The following is a 23678-nucleotide window of genomic DNA, read 5'->3' as shown; positions in this document are numbered from 1 at the left end:
GCTGTAAGGGTTGAACTAGCGGACTTTGCCAAACTTGGACAACAAAACATTTGTGTTCTTTTGTGCTGTGTGAATAAATTTTCTTTACTTACATTTGTTATTGTTTTAAATTTTTTCCAAACATGAACTCTAAAATTTTCATTTTGTTGTGATCTGTTTGCCTTTTTGGTTTACGGGATGAAGGCAGAGCGAAAACTCAAAGTTTTGATTTAAGAAAAAAGTGTACATCTAAAATGGAAATCCACAATGCACAAATGTAGTGAGAGATAATTCCAAAGAGTGTCTGTAATTTTTTGGGATTGTAAGCTCTTTTTAGTTTTTATTTGTCAGGTTTTGCAATCAACAGGAAAAAAGGGGAGGCTGGGGATTTTTAACTGAGTGTTTACTCCCAATCCATAAGTCATTTCTTAGGGTAATATAGCCGTTACCCGATAAATCACTTTACTATCATCTATGATCGCTGAGTCAGCCTTTTGTAGATGGGCAAAATAATGGCTTGTTTGACTCGGGTAAATATCTCACCGCACGTTCACTTGAAAATTTAATGAACATTTGTTATTCTCTTCAAAAGCTATGGATCCATAGGTGATTTGCATCTTTAACATATTTCAAGCATGTATATCCATTTTTAAAGCAATTGTGGAGGAAATCTCTTTCTTATAAAATTCCAAGCTGTTAGGGTTGAACTAGTGGAATTTCCCAAACTTGGACAAAAAAACTTTCTTGTTCATTTGTGGTGTCTGAATATATTTTCTTTACATACATTTGTTATTGTTTTAAATTTTTTCCATACATAAACACTAAAATTTTCATTTTGTTCAATTCTATTTGCCTTTTTGGTTTACGTGATGAAGGCTGAGCGAAAACTCAAAGTTTTGATTTAAGAAAAAAGAGTACATCTAAAATGGAAATGCACAATGCACAAATGTAGAGAGAGATAATTCCAAAAGAGTGTCTGTAGTTTTTACGAATTGTAAGCTCTTTTTAGTTTTTATATATCAGGTTTTGCAATCGTTGGGAAAAAGGGGGAGGCGGGGGATTTTTAACCGAGTGTTGACTCCCAATCCATAAGTCATTTCTTAGGGTAATATAGCCCGTTATGCTTGATAAATCACTTTACAATCGTCAATGATCGTTGGGTCAGCTTTTTGTAGATGGGCAAAATAATGGCCTTTTTGACACGGGTAAATATCCAACCGCACGTTCACTTGAGAATTTAATGAGCGTTTGCTATTCTCTTCAAAAGGCTTGGATCCGTAGGTGATTTGCATCTTTAACATGTTTCAAGTATGCTTATCCATTTTTAAAGCATGTGTGGAAGAAATCTCTTTCTTATAAAATTCCAAGCCGTTAGGGTTGAACTACTGGAATTTCCCAAACTTGGACAACAAAACTATTGTGTTCATTTGTGGTATGTGAATATATTTTCTTGACTTACATTTTTTATTGTTTTAAATTTTTTCCATACATAAACTAAAAAATTTTCATTTTGTTGAATTCTATATGCCTTTTTGGTTGACGGGATGAATGGAGAGTGAACACTCAAAGTTTTGATTTAAGAAAAAAGAGTACATCCTCAATGGAAATGCACAATGAAAAAATGTTGAGAGAGATAATTCCAAAAGTGTCTGTAATTTTTAGGGATTGTAAGCACTTTTTTGTTTTTATATATCAGGTTTTGCAATCATCGGGAAAAAGGGGGAGGAGGGGGATTTTTAACTGAGTGTTGACTCCCAATCTATAAGTCATTTCTTACGGTAATATAGCACGTTATGCATGATAAATCACTTTACAATCATCAATGATCGTTGGGTCATCTTTTTCTTGATGGGCAAAATAATGGCTTGTTTAACTTGGGTAAATATCCCACCGCACGTTGACTTGAGAATTTAATGAGCGTTTGTTATTCTCTTCAAAAGCCTTGGTTCTGTAGGTGATTTGCATCTTTAACATGTTTCAAGTATGCATATCCTTTTTTAAAGCATGTGTGGAGGAAATCTCTTCCATATAAAATTCCAAGCTGTTAGGGTTGAACTAGTGGAATTTCCCAAACTTGGACAACAAAACTTTTGTGTTCATTTGTGGTGTGTGAATAAATTTTCTTTACTTACATTTGTTTTTGTTTTAATTTTTTTCCGTACATGAACTCTAAAATTTTCATTTTGTTGTTATCTATTTGCCTTTTTGGTTTACAGGATGAAGGGAGAACAAAAACTCAAAGTTTTGATTTAAGAAAAAAGAGTTCATCTAAAATGGAAATGCCCAATGCACAAATGTTGGGAGAGATAATTCCAAAGAGTGTCTGTAATTTTTTTGGGATTGTAAGCTCTTTTTAGTTTTTATATATCAGGTTTTACAATCGTCGAAAAAAAGGGGGAGGCGGGGGATTTTTAACTGAGTGTTGACTCCCGATCCATAAGTCATTTCTTAGGGTAATATAGCCCGTTACGCATGATAAATCACTTTACAATCATCTATGATCGTTGGGTCAGCTTTTTGTAGATGGACAAAATAATGGCTTGTTTGACTCGGGTAAATATCCCACCGGATGTTCACTTGAGAGATTAATAAGCGTTTATTATTCTCTTCAAAAGCCTAAGATCCATAGGTGATTTGCCTCTTTAACATGTTTCAAGCATGCGTATCTATTTTTAGAGCTTGTGTGGAGGAAATCTCATTCTTTTAAAATTCCAACCTGTAAGGGTTGAACTAGTGGAATTTGCCAAACTTGGACAACAAAACTTTTATGTTCATTTGTGGTGTGTGAATAAATTTTCTTTACTTACATTTGTTATTGTTTTAAATTTTTTCCATACATGAACTCTAAAATTTTCATTTTGTTGTCATCTGTTTGCCTTTTTGGTTTACGGGATGTAGGTAGAGTGAAAACTCAAAGTTTTGATTTAACAAAAAAGTGTTGATCTAAAATGGAAATCCACTATGCACAAATGTAGAGAAAGATAAATCCAAAGAGTGTCTGTAATTTTTTGGGATTGTAAGCTCTTTTTAGTTTTTCTTTATCATATTTTGCAATTGTCGGGAAAAAGGGGGAGACTCGAGATTTTTACTTGAGTGTTTACTCCAAATCCATAAGTCATTTCTTAGGGTAATATAGCCCGTTACGCATGATAAATCACTTTACTATCATCTATGTTCATTTGGTCAGCCTTTTGTAGATGGGCAAAATAATGGCTTGTTTGACTCGGGTAAATATCCCACCGCACGTTCACTTGAGAATTTAATGAGCGTTTGTTATTCACTTCAAAAGCTATGGATCCATAGGTGATTTGCATCTTAACATGTTTCAAGCATGCATATCCATTTTTAAAGCAATTGTGGAGAAAATCTCTTTCTTATAAAAATCCAAGCTGTTAGGGTTGAACTAGTGGAATTTCCAAAACTTGGACAAAAAAACTTTTGTTTTCATTTGTGGTGTGTGAATATATTTTCTTTACTGACATTTGTTATTTTTTAAAATTTTTTCCATACATAAACTCTAAAATTTTCATTTTGTTCAATTCTATTTGCCTTTTTGGTTTACAGGATGAAGGGAGGGCGAAAACTCAAAGTTTTGACTTAAGAAAGAAGAGTACATCTAAAATGGAAATGTACAATGGACAAATGTAGAGATAGATAATTCCAAAAGAGTGTCTGTAATTTTTAGGGATTCTAAGCTCTTTTAAGGTTTTATGTATCAAGTTTTGCAATCGTCGGGAAAAAGGGGGAGGCGGCGGTTTTTAACTAAGTGTTGACTCCCAATCCATAAGTCATTTCTTAGGGTAATATAGCCCGTTACGCAATGTAAATCACTTTACAATCATCAATGATCGTTGGGTCAGCTTTTTGTAGATGGGCAAAATAATGGCTTGTTTAACAAAGGTAAATATCCCACAGCACGTTCACTTGAGAATATAATGAGGGTTTGTTATTCTCTTCGAAAGCTTTGGATCCGTAGGCGATTTGCATCTTTAACATGCTTCGAGCATGCATATCCATTTTTAAAGCATGCGTGGTGGAAATCTCTTACTTCTAATATTCCAAGCTGTTAGGGTTGAACTAGTGGAATTTCCCAAACATGGACAACATAACTTTTGTGTTCATTTGTGGTGTGTGAATAAATTTTCTTTACTTACATTTTTTATTGTTTTAAATTTTTCCATACATCAACTCTATGATTTTAATTTTGTCGTGATTTGTTTGCCTTTTTGGTTTACGGGATGAAGGGAGAGCGAAAATACAAAGTTTTTATTTAAGTAAAACGAGTACATCTAAAATGGTAATGCACAATGCACAAATTTAGAGAGAGATAATTCCGTAAAGTGTCTGTAAATTTTAGGGATTGTAAGCTCTTTTTAGTTTTTAAATACCAGGTTTTGCAATCGTCAGGAAAAAGGGGGAGGCGGGGGATTTTTAACTGAGTGTTGATTCCCAATCCATAAGTAATTTATTTTGGTAATATAGCCTGTTACGCTTGATAAATCACTTTACAATCATCTATTTGCCTTTTTTGTTTACGGGATGAAGGGAGAGCGAAAACTCAAAGTTTTGATTTAAGAAAAAAGAGTACATCTAAAATGGAAATGCACAATGCACAAATGTAGAGAGAGATAATTCCAAAGAGTGTCAATAGTTTTTTGGGATTGTAAGCTTTTTTTAGTTTTTATATATTAGGTTTTGCAATCGTCGGGAAAGGGGGAGGTACAGGATTTTTAACTGTGTTGACTCCCAATCCATAAGTCATTTCTTAGGTTAATATACCCCGTTATGCATTATAAATCACTTTACAATCATCTATGATCGTTGGGTCAGCTTTTCGTAGATGGGCAAAATAATGGCTTGTTTGACTCGGGTAAATATCCCACCGCATGTTCACTTGAGAATTTAATGAGGGTTTTTTATTCTCTTCATAAGCTTTGGATCCATAGGTGATTTGCATCTTTCACATGTTTCAAGCATGCATATCCATTTTTAAAGCATGTGTGGAGGCAATCTCTTCCTTATAAAATTCCCAACTGTTAGAGTTTAACTAGTGGAATTTCCCAAACATGGACAACAAAACTTTTGTGTTCATTTGTGGTGTGTGAATAAATTTTCTTTACTTTCATTTTTTATTGCTTTAAATTTTTTCCTCACATGAACTCTAAAATTTTCATTTTGTTGTGATCTATTTGCCTTTTTGGTTTACAGGATGAAGGGAGAGCGAAAACTCAAAGTTTTGATTTAAGAAAAAAGAGTACATCTAAAATGGAAATGCACAGCGCCCAAATATAGAGAGAGATAATTCAAAAGAGTGTTTGTAATTTTTAGGGATTGTAAGTTCTTTTTAGGTTTTATATACGAGGTTTTGCAATCGTCGGGAAAAAAAGGGGGAGGGGGGGATTTTTAACTGAGTGTTGACTCCCAATCCGTAAGTCATTTCTTAGGGTAATATAGCCTGTTACGCATGATAAATCACTTTACAATCATCTATGATCGTTGGGTCAGCTTTTTGTAGATGGGCAAAATAATGGCTTGTTTGACTCGAGTAAAAATCCCTCTGCACGTTGACTTGAGAATTTAATGAGAATTTTTTATTCTCTTCGAAAGCTTTGGATCCATAGGTGATTTGCTTCTTTAACCTGTTTCAAGCAAGCATATCCATTTTTAAAGCATGTGTGGAGGAAATCTCTTTCTTATAAAATTCCAAGCGGTTAGGGTAGAACTACTGGAATTTCCCAAAATTGGACAACAAAACTTTTGTGTTCATTTGTGGTGTGTGAATATATTTTCTTTACTTAGATTTTTTATTGTTTTAAAATTTTTCCATACGTAAACTATAAAATTTTCATTTTGTTGAATTCTATTTGCCTTTTTGGTTTACGGGATGAAGGGAGAGCGAAAACTCAAAGTTTTGATTTAAGAAAAAAGATTACATCTAAAATGGAAATACCCAATGCAAAAATGTGGAGAGAGATAATTCCAAAAGAGTGTCAATAATTATAAGGGATTGTAAGCTCTTTTTAGTTTTTCTAAATCAGTTTTTGCAATCGTCCGGAAAAAGGGGGAGGCGGAGGATTTTAAACTGAGTGTTGACTCCCAATCCATAAGTCATTTCTTTGGGTAATATAGCCCATTACGCATGATAAATCACTTTACAATCATCTATGATCGTTGGGTCATCATTTTGTAGATGGGCAAAATAATGTCTTGTTTGACTCGGGTAAATATCCCACCGTATGTTCACTTGAGAATTTATCTCGCGTTTGTTATTCTCTTAGAAAGGTTTGGATCCATAGGTAATTTTCATCTTTAACATGTTTCAAGCAATCATATCCATTTTTAAAGCATGTGTGGAGGCCATCTCTTTCGTATAAAATTCCAAGCTGTTAGGGTTTAACTAGTGGAATTTCCCAAACTTGGACCACAAAACTTTTGTATTTATTTGTGGTGTGTGAATAAATTTTCTAAACTTACATTTGTTATTGTATTAAATTTTTTCCATACATGAACTCTAAAATTTTCATTTTGTTGTGATCTATTTGCCTTTTTGGTTACGAGATGAAGGGAGAGCGAAAACTCATAGTTTTGATTTAAGAAAAAGAGTACATCTAAAATGGAAATGCACAATGCAAAAATGTAGAGAGAGATAATTCCAAAAGAGTGTCTATAATTTTTAGGGATTGTAAGCTGTTTTTAGTTTTTATATATCAGTTTTTACAATCGTCGGGAAAAAGGAGGAGGCGGGGGATTTTTAACTGAGTGTTGACTCCCAATCCATAAGTCATTTCTTTGGGTAATATAGCCCGTTACGCATGATAAATCACTTTACAATCATTTATGATCGTTGGGTCATCTTTTTGTAGATGGGAAAAATAATGGCTTGTTTGACTCGGGTAAATATCCCACCGCACGTTCACTTGAGAATTTAATTAGCGTTTGTTATTCTCTTAGAAACGTTTGGATCCATAGGTAATTTGCATCTTTAACATGTTTCGAGCATGCATATCCATTTTTAAAGCATGTGTGGAGGCAATCTCTTTCTTATAAAATTTCAAGCTGTTAGGGTTTAACTAGTTGAATTTCCCAAACTTGGACAACAAAACTTTTGTGTTTATTTGCCGTGTGTGAATAAATTTTCTTGACTTACATTTTTTATTGTTATAAATTTTTTCCATACATGAACTCTAAAATTTTCATTTTGGTTTGATCTATTTGCCATTTTTGTTTACGGGATGAAGGGAGAGCGAAAACTCGAAGTTTTGATTTAAGAAAAAAGAGTACTTCTATAATGGAAATGCACAATGCACAAATGTAGAGAGAGATATTTCCAAAGTGTGTCTGTAGTTTTTAGGGATTGTAAGCTCTTTTTAGTTTTTATATATCAGGTTTTGCAATTGTGGGGAAAAACGGGGTGGTAGGGGATTTTTAACTGAGTGTTTACTCCCAATCCATAAGTCATTTCTTAGGTGAATATAGCCCATTATGCATGATAAATCACTTTACAATCATCTATGATCGTTGCGTCAGCTTTTCGTAGATGGGGAAAATATTGGCTTGTATGACTCGGGTAAATATCCCACCCCACGTTCACTTGAGAATTTAATGAGCGTTTGTTATTCTCTACAAAATCTTTGGATCCATAGGTGATTTGCATCTTTAACATGTTTGAAGCCTGCATACCCATTTTTAAAGCATGTGTGGAGGCAATCTCTTCCTTAAAAAATTCCAAGCTGTTAGAGTTTAACTAGTGGAATATCCAAAACTTGGACATCAAAACTTTTGTGTTCATTTGTGATGTGAGAATAAATTTTCTTACCTTACATTTTTTATTGTTATAAATTTTTTCCTTACATGAACTCAAACATTTTCATTTTGTTGTGATCTATTTGCTGTTTTGGTTTACGGGATGAAGGGAGAGCGAAAACTCAAATGTTTGATTTAAGAAAAAAGAGTACATCTAAAATGGAAATGCACAATTCCCAAATGTAGAGAGAGATAATTCCAAAGAATGTGTGTAATTTTTAGGTATTGTAAGCTCTTTTTAGGTTTTATATATCAGGTTTTGTAATCGTCGGGAAAAAAGGGGGAAGCAAGAGATTTTTAACTGAGTGTTGACTCCCAATCCATAAGTCATTTCTTAGGATAACATAGCCCGTTATGCATGATAAATCACTTTGCAATCATCTATGATCGTTTGGTCAGCTTTTTGTAGATGGGCAAAATAATGGCTTGTTTGACTTGGGTAAATATCCCACTGCACGTGCACTTGAGAATTTAATGAGCGTTTGTTATTCTCTTCGATAGCTTTGGATCCATTGGTGATTTGCATCTTTAACATGTTTCAAGCAAGCATATCCATTTTTAAAGCATGTGTGGAGGAAATCTCTTTCTTATAAAATTCCAAGCTGTTAGGGTTGAACTAGTGAATTTCCCAAAGTTGGACAACAAAACTTTTGTGTTCATTTGTCGTGTGTGAATATATTTTCTTTACTTATATTTTTTATTGTTTATAAATTTTTCAATACATAAACTCTAAAATTTTCATTTTGTTGAATTCTATTTGCCTTTTTGGTTTACGGGATGAAGGGAGAGCGAAAACTCAAAGTTTTGATTTAAGAAAAAAGAGTACATCTAAAATGGAAATGCACAATGCACAAATGTAGAGAAAAATAATTCCAAAAGAGTGTCTGTAATTTTTATGGATTGTAAGCTCTTTTTAGTATTTATATATCAGGTTTTGCAATCGTCGGGAAAAAGGGGGAGGTGGGGGATTTTAAACTATGTGTTGACTCCCAATCCATAAGTAATTTCTTAGGGTAATATAGCCCGTTACGCATGATAAATCACTTTACAATCATCTATGATCGTTGGATCAACTTTTTGTAGATGGGCAAAATAATTGCTTGTTTGACTCGGGTAAATATCCCACCGTACGTTCACTTAATAATTTAATGAGCGTTTGTTATTCTCTTCAAAAGCTTTGGATCCATAGGTGATTTGCATCTTTATCATGTTTCAAGCATGCATATCCATTTGTAAAGCATGTGTGGAGGAAATCTCTTCCTTTTAAAATTCCAAGCTGTTAGGGTTGAACTAGTCGAATTTCCAACAGTTGGACAATAAAACTTTTGTGTTCAATTGTTTTGTGTGAATAAATTTTCGTTACTTACATTTCTTATTGTTTTAAATTTTTTCCATACATGAACTCTAAAATTTTCCTTTTTTTGTAATCTATTTGCCTTTTTTGTTTACGGGATGAAGGGAGAGCGAAAACTCAAAGTTTTGATTTAAGAAAAAAGAGTACATCTAAAATGGAAATGCCCAATGCACAAATGTAGAGAGAGATAATTCCAAAGAGTATCTGTAATTTTTCGGGATTGGAAGCTCTTTTTAGTTTTTATATATCAGGTTTTTCTATCGTTGGGAAAAAGGGGGAGGTGGGGGATTTTTAACTGAGTGTTGACTCCCATTCCTTAAGTCATTTCTTAGGGTAATATAGCCCATCACGCATTATAAATCACTTTACAATCATCGATGATCGTTGGGTAAGCTTTTTGTAGATTGTCAAAATAATGGCTTGTTTTACTCGGGTAAATATCCCACCGCACGTTCACTTGAGAATTTAATGAGCGTTTGTTATTCTCTTCAAAAGAATTGGATCCAAACGTGATTTTCATCTTTAACATGTTTCAAGCATGCATACCCATTTTTAAAGCATGTGTGGAGGAAATCTCTTTCTTATAAAATTCCAAGATGTTAGGGTTGAAGTAGTGGAATTTCCCAAACTTGGACAACAAAACTTTTGTCTTCATTTGTGGTGTGTAAATAAATTTTCCTTACTTACATTAGTTATTGTTTTAAATTTCTTCCACACATGAACGCTAAGATTTTCATTTTGTTGTGATCTATTTGCGTTTTTGGTTTACGGGATGAAGGGTGAGCGAAAACTCGAAGTTTTGATTTTAGAAAAAAGAGGACATCTAAAATGGAAATTCACAATGCACAAATGTAGAGAGAGATAATTCCAAAGAGAGTCTGTAGTTTTTAGGGATTGTTACCTCTTTTTAGTTTTTATATATCAAGTTTTGCAATCGTCAGGAAAAATGGGGAGGCAGGGGAATTTTTAACTGTGTTGACTCCCAATCCATAAGTCATTTCTTAAGGTAATATAGCCCGTTTCGCATGATAAATCACTTTACAATCATCTATGATCGTTGGATCAACTTTTTGTAGATGGGCAAAATAATTGCTTGTTTGACTCGGGTAAATATCCCACCGCACGTTCACATAATAATTTAATGAGCGTTTGTTATTCTCTTCAAAAGCTTTGGATCCATAGGTGATTTGCATCTTTATCATGTTTCAAGCATGCATATCCATTGGTAAAGCATGTGTGGAGGAAATCTCTTCCTTTTAAAATTCCAAGCTGTTAGGGTTGAACTAGTCGAATTTCCAACACTTGGACAACAAAACTTTTGTGTTCATTTTTTGTGTGTGAATAAATTTTCTTTACTTACATTTCTTATTGTTTTAAATTTTTTCCATACATGAACCCTAAAATTTTCATTTTTTTGTAATCTATTTGCCATTTGTGTTTACGGGATGAAGGGAGAGCGAAAACTCAAAGTTTTGATTTAAGAAAAAAGAGTACATCTAAAATGGAAATGCACAATGCACAAATGTAGAGAGAGATAATTCCAAAGAGTGCCTCTAATTTTTAGGGATTCTAAGCTCTTTTTAGTTTTTATATATCAGGTTTTGCAATCGTCAGGACAAAGGGGGAGGCGGAGGATTTTTAACTGAGTCTTGACTCCCAATCCATAAGTCATTTCTCAGGGTAATATAGTCTGTTATGCATGATAAATCACTATACAATCATCTATGATCGTTGGGTCAGCTTTTTATAGATGGGCAAAATAATGGCTTGTTTGATTCGGGTAAATATCCCGCCGCACGTTCACTTGAGAAGTTAATGAGCATTTGTTATTCTCTTCAAAAGGTTTGGATCCATAGGTGATTTGAATCTTTAACATGTTTCCAGCATGCCTATCCATTTTTAAAGCATGTGTGGAGGAATTCTTTTTCTTATAAAATTCCAAGCTGTTTGGGTTGAACTAGTAGAATTTCCCAAACTTGGACGACAAGACTTTTGTGTTCATTTGTGGTGTGTGAATAAATTTTCTTTAATTAATTTTTTCTTTTTTTAAATTCTTTCTATACATGAACTCTAAAATTTTCATTTTGTGGTGATCTATTTGCCTTTTTTTTTATGGGATGAAAGGAGAGCGAAAACTCAAAGTTTTGATTTAAGAACAAAGAGTACATCTAAAATGGAAATGCACAATGCAAAAATATATAGAGAGATATTTCCAAAATAGTGTCTGTAATTTTTAGGGATTGTAAGCACTTTTTAGCTTTTATATATCAGGTTTTCCAATCATCAGGAAAAAGGGGGAGGCGGGGGATTTTTAACTGAGTGTTGACTCCCAATCCATAAGTCATTTCTAGGGGTAATATATCTCGTTACACATGATAAATCACTTTAAAATCATCTATGATCCTTGGGTCAGCTTTTTTTAGATTGGCAAAATAATGGCTTGTTTGACTTGGGTAAATAGCCCACGGCACGTTCACTTGAGAATAATGAGTGTTTGTTTTTCTCTTCAAAAGCTTTGGATCTATAGGTGATTTGCATCTTTAACTTGTTTCAAGCATGCATATCCATTTTTAAAGCATGTGTGGAGGAAATCTCTTTCTTATAAAATTCCAAGCTGTTAGGGTTGAACTATTGGAAATTCCCAAACTTGGAAAACAAACTTTTGTGTTCATTTGTGATGTGTAAATAAATTTTCTTTACTTACATTTGTTATTGTTTTAAATTTTTTCCATACGTGAACTCTAAGATTTTCATTTTGTTATGATCTATTTGCCTTTTTGGTTTACGGGATGAAGGGTGAGCAAAAACTCAAAGTTTTGATTTAAGTAAAAAGAGTACATCTAAAATGGAAAAGCACAATGCAAAAATGTAGAGAGAGATAATTCCAAAGAGTATCTGTAATTTTTAGGGATTGTAAGCTCTTTTTAGTTTTTATATATCAAGTTTGCAATCGTCGAGAAAAAGGGGGAGGCGGGGACATTTAACTGAGTGTTGACTCTCAATCCATAAATAATTTCTTAGGGTAATATAGCCCATTACGCATGATAAATCACTTTACAATCATCTATGATCGTTGGGTCATCTTTTTGTAGATGGGCAAAATAATGGCTTGTTTGACTCGGGTAAATATCCCACCGCACGTTCACTTGAGAATTTAATGAACTTTTGTTATTCTCTTCAAAAGGTTTTGATCCATAGGTAATTTCCATCTTTAACATGTTTCAAGCCTGCTTATCCATTTTTAATGCAGGTGTGGAGGCAATCTCTTTCCTATAAAATTCCAAGCAGTTACGGTTGACCAGTGGAATTTCCCAAACTTGGACAACAAAACTTTTGTATTCATTTGTGGTGTGTGAATAAATTTTCTTTACTTAAATTGGTTATTCTTTTAAATTTTTTCCATACATGAACTCTAAAATTTTCATTTTGTTGTAATCTATTTCCTTTTTGGTTGACAGGATGAAGGGAGAGCGAAAACCCAAAGTTTTGATTTAAGAAAAAAGAGTACATCTAAAATGGAAATGCACAATGCACAAATGTGGAGAGTGATAATTCCAAAGAGTGTCCGTAATTTTTAGGGATTGTAAGCTCTTTTTAGTTTTTATATATCAGTTTTTGCAATCGTAGGGAAAAAGGGGGAGGCGGGGATTTTTGACTGAGTGTTGACTCCCAATCCATAAGTTATTTCTTAGGGTAATATAGCTCGTTACACATGATAAATCACTTTACAATCATCTATGATTGGTTGCTCAGCTTTTTGTAAATGGGCAAAATAATGGCTTGTTTGACTCGGGTAAATATCCCACCGCACGTTCACTTGAAAATTTAATGAATGTTTGTTATTCTCTTCAAAAGGTTTGGATAGATAGGTGGTTTGCATCTTTAAGACCTTTCAAGCATGCATATCCATTTTTAAAGCATGTGTGGAGGAAATCTCTTTCTTATAAAATTCTGAGCTGTTAGGGTTGAACAAGTGGAATTTCCCGAACTTGGACAACCAAACTTTTGTGTTCATTTGTGGTGTATGAATAAATTTCTTTACTTACATTTGTTATTGTTTTAAAATTTTTCCATATATTAAATCTAAAATTTTCATTTTGTTGTGATCTATTTGCCTTTTTGGTTTACGGGATGAAGGGAGAGAGAAGACTCAATGTTTTGATTTAAGAAAAAAGAGTACATCTAAAATGGAAATCCACAAGGCACAAATGTAGAGAGAGATAATTCCAAAGAGTGTCTGTAATTTTTAGGGATTGTAAGCTCATTTTAGTCTTTATATATCAAGTTTTGCAATAGTCGGGAAAAAGGGGAGGCGGGGATTTTTGACTGAGTGTTGACTCCCAATCCATTCGTTATTTCTTAGGGTAATATAGCCCATTATGCATAATAAATCACTTTACTATCATTTCTGATCGCTGGGTCAACTTTTTGTAGATGGGCAAAAGAATGGCTTGTTTGACTCAAGTAAATAACCCATCGCACGTTCACTTGAGAATTTAATGAGCGTTTGTTATTCTCTTCAAAAGCTTTGGATCCATAGGTGATTTGCATATTAAACATGTTTCAAGCATGCATATCCATTTTTAAAGCATGTGTGGAGGATATCTCTTTCTTATAAAATTCCAAGTTGTTAGGGTTGAACTAGTGGAATTTCCCAAACATGGACAACAAACTTTTGTGTTCATTTGTTGTGAGTGAATAAATTTTCTTTACGTACATTTTTTATTGTTCTAAACTTTTTCATTGATCAACTCTAAAATTTTCATTTTGTTGTGATCTATTAGACTTTTTGGTTTACGAGATGAAGGGAGAATGAAAACTCAAAGTTTATATTTAAGAAAAAAGAGTACATCTAAAATGTAAATACACAATGCACAAATTTAGAGAGAGATAATTCAAAAACAAGTTTGTAATTTTTTGGGATTGTAAGCTCTTTATAGTTTTTATATATATCAGGCTTTGCAGTCGCCACAAAAAAAGGGGGAGGAGGGGGATTTTTAACTGAGTGTTGACTCCCAATCCATAAGTCATTTCTTAAGGTAACATAGCCCGTTACGATTGAAAATAACTTTCCAATCATCTATGAGCATTTGTTATAGTCTTCAAATGCTTTGGATCCATAGGTGATTTGCATCTTTAACATGTTTCAAGCATACATATCCATTTTTAAAGCATGTGTGGAGGAGGTCACTTTCTTATAAAATTCCAAGCTGTTAGGGTTGAACTAGTGGAATTTCCCAAACTTGGACAACAAACTTTTGTGTTCATTTGTGGTGTGTGAATAAATTTTCTTTACTCACATTTGTTATTTTTTTAAATTTTTTCCATCCATGAACTCTAAGATTTTCATTTTGTTGTGATCTATTCGCCTTTTTCGTTTACGGGATGAAGGGTGAGCGAAAATTCAAAGTTTTGATTTAAGTAAACAAAGTACATCTAAAATGGAAGTGCACAATGTACAAATGTAGAGAGAGATAATTTCAAAGAGTGTCTGCAATTTTTAGGGATTGTAAGCTCTTTTAATTTTTATATATAGTGTTTGCAATCGTCGGGAAAACGGGGGAGGCGGGGGATTTTTAACTGAGTGTTGAAACCCAATCCATAAGTCATTTCTTAGGGTAACATAGCCCGTTACGCATGAAAAATAACTTTACAATTATCTATGATCGTTGGGTCAGCTTTTTGTATATAGGAAAAATAATGGCTTGTTTGACTCGCGTAAATATTCCTCCGACACATGAGAATTTAATGAGCGTTTGTTATTCTCTTCAAAAGCTTTGGATCCATAGGTGATTTTCATCTTTAACATGTTTCAAGCATGCATATCCATTTTTAAAGCATGTGTGGAGGAAATCTCTTTCTTATAAAATTCCAAGCTGTTTGGGTTGAATTAGTGGAATTTCCCAAACTTGGACAACAAACTTTTGTGTTCATTTTTGGAGTGTGAATAAATTTTCTTTACTCATATTTGTTATTGTTTTAAATTTTTTCCATACATGAACTTTAAGATTTGCATTTTGTTATTTGCCTTTTTGGTTTACGGATGAAGGGTGACCGAAAACTCAAAGTTTTGATTAAAGTAAAAAGAGTACATCTTAAATGGAAATGCACAATGCACAAATGTAGAGAGAGATAATTCCAAAGAGTGTCTGCAATTTTTAGGGATTTTATGCTCTTTTTAGTTTTTATATATCAAGTTTGTAATCGTCGGGAAAAAGGGGGAGGCGGGGGATTTTTAACTAAGTGTTGACTCCCAAACCATAAGTCATTTCTTTGGGTAACATAGCCCATTACGCATGAAAAATAACTTTACAATCATCTATGATCGTTGGGTCAGCTTTTTGTAGATAGGCAAAATAATGGCTTGTTTGACTCGGGTAAATATCCCTCCGCTCGTTCACTTGAGAATTTAATGAGCGTTTGTTATTCTCTTCAAAAGCTTTGGATCCATAGGTGATTTGCATCTTTAACTTGTTTCACGCATGCATATGCATTTTTAAAGCACGTGTGGAGGAAATCTCTTTCTTATAAAATTGCAAGCTGTTAGGGTTGAACTAGTGGAATTTCCCAAACTTGGACAAAAAACTTTTTGTGTTCATGTGTGATGTGTGAATAAATTTTCTTTACTTAGATTTGTTATTGTTTTAAATTTTTTCTATACATGAACTCTAAGAATTTCTTTTTGTTGTTATCTATTTGCCTTTTTGGTTAACGGGATGAAGGGTGAGTGAAAACTCAAAGTTTTTATTTAAGTAAAAAAAGTACCTCTAAAATGGAAATGCACAATGCACAAATGTAGAGAGAGATAATTCGAAAGAGTGTCTGTAATTTTTAGGGATTGTAAGCTCTTTTTAGTTTCTATATATCAAGTTTGTAAGCATCGGGAAAAAGGGGGAGGAGGGTGATTTTTAGCTGAGTGTTGACTCCCAATCCATAAGTCATTTCTTAGCGTAACATACCCCGTTACGCATGATAAATTACTTTACAATCATCTATGATCGTTGGGTCAGCGTTTTGTAGATACGCAAAATAATGGCATGTTTGACTCGGGTAAATATCCCACCGCACGTTCACTTGAAAATTTAATCAGCGTTTGTTATTTTCTTAAAAGCTTTCGATCCATAGGTGATTTGCATCTTTAACATGTTTCAAGCATGCATATCCATTTTTAAAGCATGTGTGGAGGAAATTTCTTTCTTATAAAATTCTAAGTTGTAAGGGTTGAACTAGTAGAATTTCCCAAACTTGGACAAAAAACCTTTTGTGTTCATGTGTGATGTGTGAATAATTTTTCTTTACTTAGATTTGTTATTGTTATAAATTTTTTCCATACATGAACTCTAAAGTTTTCATTTTGTAGTGATCTATTTGCCTTTTTTGTTTTCAGGATGAAGGGACAGCGAAAACTCAAAGTAGAGAGAGATAATTCCAAAGAGTTTCTGTAATTTTTAGGGATTCTAAGCTCTTTTTAGTTTTTATATATCAGGTTTTACAATCGTCGGGAAAAAGTGGGAGGCGGGGGATTTTTAACTGAGTGTTGACACCCAATCCATAAGTCATTTCTTAGGGTAATATAGCCTATTACGCATGATAAATCACTTTACAATCTTCTATGATCGTTGGGTCAGCTTTTTGTAAATGGGCAAAATAATGGCTTGTTTGACTCAGGTAAATTTAATGAGCGTTTGTTATTATCTTCAAAAGGTTTGGATCCATTGGTTATTTGCATCTTTAACATGTTTCAAGCAAGCATATCCATTTTTAAAGCGTGTGGGGGGGAAATCTCTTTCTTATAAAAATCCATGTTGTTGGGGTTGAACAAGTGGAATTTCACAAACTTGGACAACAAAACTTTTGTGTTCGTTTGACATGTTTGCATAAATTTTCTTTACTTACATATTTTATTGTTTTAAATTTTTTCCATACATGAACTCTTAAATTTTCATTTTGTTGTGATCTATTTGCCTTTTTGGTTTATTGGATGAAGGGAAAACGAAAACTAAAAGTTTTGATTTATGAAAAAAGAGTACATCTAAAATGGAAATGCACAATGCACATATGTAGAGAGGGATAATTCGAAAAGAGTGTCTATAATTTTTAGGGATTGAAAGCTCTTTTTAGTTTTTATATATCAGGTTTTGCAATTGTCAGGAAAAAGGGGGAGGCGGGGGATTTTAAACTGAGTGTTGATTCCCAATCCATAAGTCATTTCTTAGGGTAATATAGCCCGTTACGCATGATCAATCACTTTACAATCATCTATGATCGTTGGGTCAGCTTTTTGTGGATAGGCAAAATAATGGCTTGTGTGACACGCGTAAATATCCCACAGCACGTTCACTTGAGAATTTAATGAGCATTTTTTATTGTTTTCAGAAGTTTTGGATCCATAGGTGATTTGCTTCTTTAACTTGTTTCAAGTTTGCATATCCATTTTTAAAGCATGTGTGGAGGAAATCTCTTTCTTATAAAATTCCAAACTGTTAGGGTTGAACTAGTGGAATTTCCCAAACTTGGACAACAAAACTTTTGTGTTCATTTGGGGTGTGTGAATAAATTTTCTTTACTTACATTTGTTATTGTTTTAAATTTTTTCCATAGATGAACTCTAATATTTTCATTTTGTTGTGATCTATTAGCCTTTTTGGTTTACGCGATGAAGGGAGAGTGAAAACTCAAAGTTATGATTTAAGAAAAAAAGAGTACATCTAAAATGTAAATGCACAATGCACAAATTTAGAGAGAGATAATTCAAAAAAGTGTTTGTAGCTTTTAGGGATTGTAAGCTCTTTTTAGTTTTTATATCTCAGGTTTTGTAGTCGTCGGGAAAAAGGGGGATGCGGGGGATTTTTAATTGAGTGTTGACTCCCAATCCATAAGTCATTTCTTAGGGTAATATAGCCCGTTACACATGATAAATTACTGTATAGTCATATATGATCGTTTGGTCAACCTTTTGTAGATTGGCAAAATAATGGCTTGTTCAACTCGGGTAAATATCCCACCGCACGTTCACTAGAGAATTTAATGAGTGTTTGTTATTCTCTTCAAAAGCTTTGGCTCCATAGGTGATTTGTATCTGTAACATGTTTCAAGCATGCATATCCATTTTTAAAGCATGTGTGGAGGAAATCTCTTTCTTATAAAATTCCAAGCAGTTAGGGTTGAACTAGTGGAATTTCCCAAACTTGGACAACAAACTTTTGTGTTCATTTGTGGTGTGTGAATAAATTTTCTTTACTCACATTTTTTATTGTTTTAAATTTGTTCCATACATGAACTCTGAGATTTTCATTTTGTTGTGATCTATTTGCCTTTTTGGTTTACGGGATGAAGGGTGAGCGAAAACTCAAAGTTTTGATTTAAGTAAAAAGAGTACATCTAAAATGGAAATGCACAATGAAATAATGTAGAGAGAGATAATTCCAAAGAGTTTCTGTATTTTTTAGGGATTCTAGGCTCTTTTTAGTTTTTATATATCAGGTTTCACAATCGTCGGGAAAATGGGGGAGGCGGTGTATTTTTAACTCAGTGTTGACACCCAATCCATAAGTAATTTATTAGGGTAATATAGCCCGTTACGCATGATAAATCACTTTAGAATCATCTATAATCGTTGGGGCATCTTTCTGTAGATGGGCAAAATAATGGCTTGTTTGACTCGGGTAAATATCCCACCACACGTTCACTTGAGAATTTAATGAGCGTTTGTTATTCTCTTCAAAAGGTTTGGATCCATAGGTAATTTGCATCTTTAACATGTTTCAAGCATGCATATCCATTTTTAAAGCAGGTGTGGAGACAATCTCTTTCTTATAAAATTCCACGCTGTTAGGGTTGAACTAGTGCAATTTCCGAAACTTGGTCAACAAAACTTTTGTGTTTATTTGTGGTGTGTGAATAAATTTTCTTTACTTACATTTGTTATTGTTTTAATTTTTTTCCATGCATGAAATCTGAAATTTTGATTTTGTTGTGATCTATTTGCCTTTTTGGTTTACGGGATGATGGGAGAGCAAAAACTCAAAGTTTTTATTTATGTAAAAAGAGTACATGTAAAATGGAATTTCACAATGCACAAATGTAGAGAGAGATAATTCCAAAGATTTTCTGTAATTTTTAGGGATTCTATGCTCTTTTTAGTTATTATATATCAAGTTTTACAATCGTCGGGAAAAAGGGAGAGGCGGGGGATTTTTGACTGAGTGTTGACACCCAATCCATAAGTCATTTTTTAGGGTAATATAGCCCGTTACGCATGATATATCACTTTACAATCATCTATGATCGTTGGGTCAGCTTTTTGTAAATGGGCAAAATAGTGGCTTGTTTGACTCAGGTAAATATCCCATCGCACATTCACTTGAGAATTTAATGAGCGTTTGTTATTATCCTCAAAAGGTTTGGATCCATAGGTTATTTGCATCTTTAACATGTTTCAAGCAAGCATATCCATTTTTAATTCGTGTGTGGGGGAAATCTCTTTCTTATAAAATTCCAAGCAGTTAGGGTTGAACAAGTGGAATTTCCCAAACTTGGACAAAAAACCTTTTGTGTTCATGTGTGATGTGAGAATAAATTTTCTTTACTTAGATTTTTTATTGTTATAAATTTTTTTCATACATGAACTCTAAAATTTTCATTTTGAAGTGATCTATTTGCCTTTTTGGTTTTCGGGATGAAGGGAGAGCGAAAACACAAAGTTTTTATTTATGTAAAAACAGTACATGTAAATTGGAAATACACAATGCAAAAATGTAGAGAGAGATAATTCCAAAGAGTTTTAGTAATTTTTAGGGATTCTAAGCTCTTTTAAGTTTTTATATATCAGGTTTTAAAATCGTCGGGAAAAAGGGGGAAGCGGGGAATTTTTAACTGAGTGTTGACACCCAATCCATAAGTCATTTCTTAGGGTAATATAGCCCGTTACGCATGATAAATCACTTTACAATCATCTATGATCGTTGGGTCAGCTTTTTGTAGATATGCAAAATAATGGCTTGTTTGACTCAGGAAAATATCTTGCCGCACATTCACTTGAGAATTTAATGAGCGTTTGTTATTATCATAAAAAGGTTTGGATCCATAGGTTATTTGCATCTTTAACATGTTTCAAGCAAGCATGTCCATTTTTAATGCATGTGTGGGAGAAATCTCTTTCTTATAAAATTCCAAGCTGTTAGGGTTGAACAAGTGGAATTTTCCAAACTTGGACAACAAAACTCTTGTGTTCATTTGTGGTGTTTGCATAAATTTTCTTCACTTACATATTTTATTGTTTTAAATTTTTTTCCATAGATGAAATCTAAAATTTTGATTTTGTTGTGATCGATTTGCCTTTTTGGTTTACAGGATGAAGGGAGAGCGAAAACTAAAAGTTTTGATTTATGAAAAAAGAGTTCATCTAAAATGGAAATGCACAATGCACAAATGTAGAGAGAGATAATTCCAAAGAGTGTCTGTAATTTTTAGGAATTGAAAGTTCTTTTTAGTTTTTATATATCAGGTTTTACAATCGTCAGGAAAAAGGGGCAGGCGGGGGATTTTTAACTGAGTGTTGACACCCAATCCATAAGTCATTTCTTTGGGTAATATAACCCGTTACGCATGATAAATCACCTCACAATCATCCATGGTCGTTGGGTCATCTTTTTGTAGATGGCCAAAATAATGGCTTGTTTGACTCGGGTAAATATCCCACCGCACGTTCACTTAAGAATTTAATGAGGGTTTGTTATTCTCTTAAAAAGCTTTGGATCCATAGGTGATTTGCATCTTTAACATGATTCAAGCACGCATATCCATTTTTAAAGCATGTGTGGAAGAAATCTCTTTCTTATAAAATTCCAAGCAGTTAGGGTTGAACAAGTGGAATTTCCCAAAGATGGACAACAAAACTTTTGTGTTCATTTGTGGTGTGTGAATAAATTTTTTTTACATACATTTGTTTTTTTTTTAAATTATTTCCATACATGAACTCTAAAATTTTCATTTTGTTGTGATCTATTTGCCTTTTTGGTTTATGGGATGAAGGGAGAGTGAAATCTCAAAGTTTTGATTAATGAAAATAGAGTACATCTAAAAACAAAATGCACAATGCACAAATATACAGAGAGATAATTCCAAAGAGTGTCTATAATTTTTAGGGATTGTCAGCTCTTTTTAGTTTTTATATATCAGGTTTTGTGAACGTCGGGAAAAAGGGGGAGGCGGGGGATTTTTAACTGAGTGTTGATTCCCAATCCATAAGTCATTTCTTAGGGTAATATAGCCCGTTACGCATGATAACTCACTTTAAAATCATCTATGACCATTGGGTTAGCTTTTTGTAGATGGGCAAAATCATGGCTTGTTTGACCCGGGTAAATATCCCACCGCATGTTCATTTTAGAATTTAATGAGCGTTTGTTATTTTCTTCAAAAGCTTCGGATCCATAGGTGATTTGCATCTTTAACATCATTCAAGCATGCATATCCATTTTTAATGCATGTGTGGAAGAAATCTCTTTCTTATAAGATTCCAACCTGTTAGGGTTCAACTAGTGGAATTTCCAAAATTTGGACAACAAAACTTTTGTGTTCATTTGTGGTGTGTGAATAAATTATTTTTACATATATTTTTTTTGTTTTAAATTTTTTCCATACATGAACTCTAAAATTTTCATTTTGTTGTGTTCTATTTGCCTTTTTGGTTTACGGGATGAAGGGAGAGCGAAAACTCAAAGTTTTAATTTCAGAAAAAAGAGTACATCTAAAATGGAAATGCAAAATGCACAAATGTAGAGATGGATAATTCTAAAGAGTGTCTGTAATTTTTAGGGATTTTAAGATCTTTTTAGTTTTCATATATTAGGTTTTGAAATCGGAGGGAAAAAGGGGGAGACGGGAGATTTTTAACTGAGTGTTGACTCCCAATCCATAAGACATTTCTTAGGGTAATATAGCCCGTTACGCAAGATAAATCACATTACAATCATCTATGATCTTTGGGTCAGCTTTTAGTAAATGGACAAAATAATTGCTTGTTAGACTTAGCTAAATATCCCACCACACAATCACTTGAGAATTTAATGAGCGTTTGTTATTATCTTCAAAAGGTTTGGATCCACAAGTTATTCGCATCTTTAGCAAGTTTCAAGCATGCATATCCATTTTTAAAGCATGTGAGGAGGAAATCTCTTTCTTATAAAATTCGAAGCTGTTAGGGTTGAACAAGTGGAATTTCCCAAACTTGGACTACAAAACTTTTGTGTTCATTTGTGGTGTGTACATAAATTTTCATTACTTACATTTTTTATTGTTTTAAATTTTTTCTATACATGAACTCTAAAATTTTCATTTTGTTCTGTTCTATTTGCCTTTTTGGTTTACAAGATGAAGGGAGAGCGAAATCTCAAAGTTTTGATTTATGAAAAAAGAGTACATCGAAAATGGAAATGCACAATGCACAAATGTGGAAAGAGATAACTCCAAAGAGTGTCCGTAATTTTTAGGGATTGTAAGCTCTTTTTAGTTTTTATATATCAGGTTTTGCAATCGTAAGGAAAAAGGGGGAGGCGAGGGATTTTTAATTGAGTGTTGACTCCCAATTCATAAGTCCTTTCTTAGGTAAAAAAGCCCGTTACGCGTGATAACTCACTTTACAATCATCCATGATCATTGGGTCAGCTTTTTGTAGATGGCCAAAATAATGGCTTGTTTGACTCGAGTAAATATCCTACCGCACGTTCACTTAAGAATTTAATGAGGGTTTGTTATTCTCTTCCAAAGCTTTGGACCCTTAGGTGATTAGCATCTTTAACATGATTCAAGCATGCATATCCATTTTTAAAGCATGTGTGGAAGAAATCTCTTTCTTATAAAATTCCAAGTTGTTAGGGTTGAACTAGTGGAATTTTACAACCATGGACAACAAAACTTTTTTGTTCATTTGTGGTGTGTGAATAAATTTTTTTTACGTACATTTGTTTTTGTTTTAAATTATTTCCATACATGAACTCTAAAATTTTCATTTTGTTGTGATCTATTTGCCTTTTTGGTTTACGGGATGAAGGGAGAGTGAAAACTCAAAGTGTTAATTTATGAAAAAAGAGTACATCTAAAATGGAAATGCACCATGCACAAATGTAGAGAGAGATAATTCCAAAGAGTGTCTGTAATTTTTAGGGATTGTAAGCTCTTTTTAGTTTTTATATATCAGGGTCTGCAATCGTCGAGAAAAAGGGGGAGGCGGGGGATTTTTAACTGAGTGTTGACTCCCAATCCATAAGTCATTTCTTAGGGTAATATAGCCCGTTATGCAAGATAAAGCACTTTACAATCATCTATGATCTTTGGGTCAGCTTTTTGTAAATGGACAAAATAATTGCTTGTTAGATTCAGGTAAATATCCCACCAGACATTCACTTGAGAATTTAAAAAGCGTTTGTTATTATCTTCAAAATTTTTGGATCCATAGGTTATTTGCATCTTTAACATGTTTCAAGCATGCATATCCATTTTTAAAGTATGTATGGAGGAAATATTTTTCTTATAAAATTCC

Source organism: Aristolochia californica, unplaced genomic scaffold (assembly GCF_029961685.1).
Source record: "Aristolochia californica isolate CCGP_79_NKW_82.1479 unplaced genomic scaffold, dmAriCali1.0.hap1 SCAF_1, whole genome shotgun sequence".
Lineage (NCBI taxonomy): Eukaryota > Viridiplantae > Streptophyta > Magnoliopsida > Piperales > Aristolochiaceae > Aristolochia > Aristolochia californica.
Note: the sequence above shows the minus strand (reverse complement) of the source record.